Raw genomic sequence first — 608 nt, 5'->3', positions numbered from 1 at the left:
GTGTGTGTGTGTGCCATAATACGCGCGCTCCCGCGGAGGAGTGGCAGTACAGATTGACTCCAGCATTAAAGCGGCTCTACTGCAACATTCGTGAAGACCAATTATGGAGTCGGGAGAAGTTTTAACAAGATTTTTTTTTTTTTACTTCGGTGAATATTTCTCTTATATAAATTAAAATACCTAAAGTCTCGATAACCAAAAAAAAAAAAAAGCTGAGCATTTCCAGCGTTATTAGTGCCCAGGAAAATAGATAGGCCTACTCTCCGCTGAATCAAAAATAGCTCTTTATTACCAAGTAGGCCTACTTTGACTTTACCATGAGTTTCCAATGCAGAAGAAAGTGTGGACACGATACAAGCATACAGGAATAACACAGCAGAAATGATATATAACTCTGATATAAGAAAAAGCTGAAAATTAATCTATGCACATCTAGAAATATAGATCGTTTTAAATAATGCTCAGATAGGGTGAAGTAAGTAAAAAGCTGTGCGTTAAATACAAATAAATGTATTCTACCAACACAAATTCTCAGTCACTTATACTGAAGATAATATAAAGAGATTCAAAAATGTTAAACATACGTTTTTTTCTTCTGGCTTTTTTAA

Source organism: Puntigrus tetrazona, chromosome 12 (assembly GCF_018831695.1).
Source record: "Puntigrus tetrazona isolate hp1 chromosome 12, ASM1883169v1, whole genome shotgun sequence".
Lineage (NCBI taxonomy): Eukaryota > Metazoa > Chordata > Actinopteri > Cypriniformes > Cyprinidae > Puntigrus > Puntigrus tetrazona.
The sequence above is the reverse complement of the archived record's forward strand: the minus strand, read 5'-3'. Positions refer to the sequence as shown.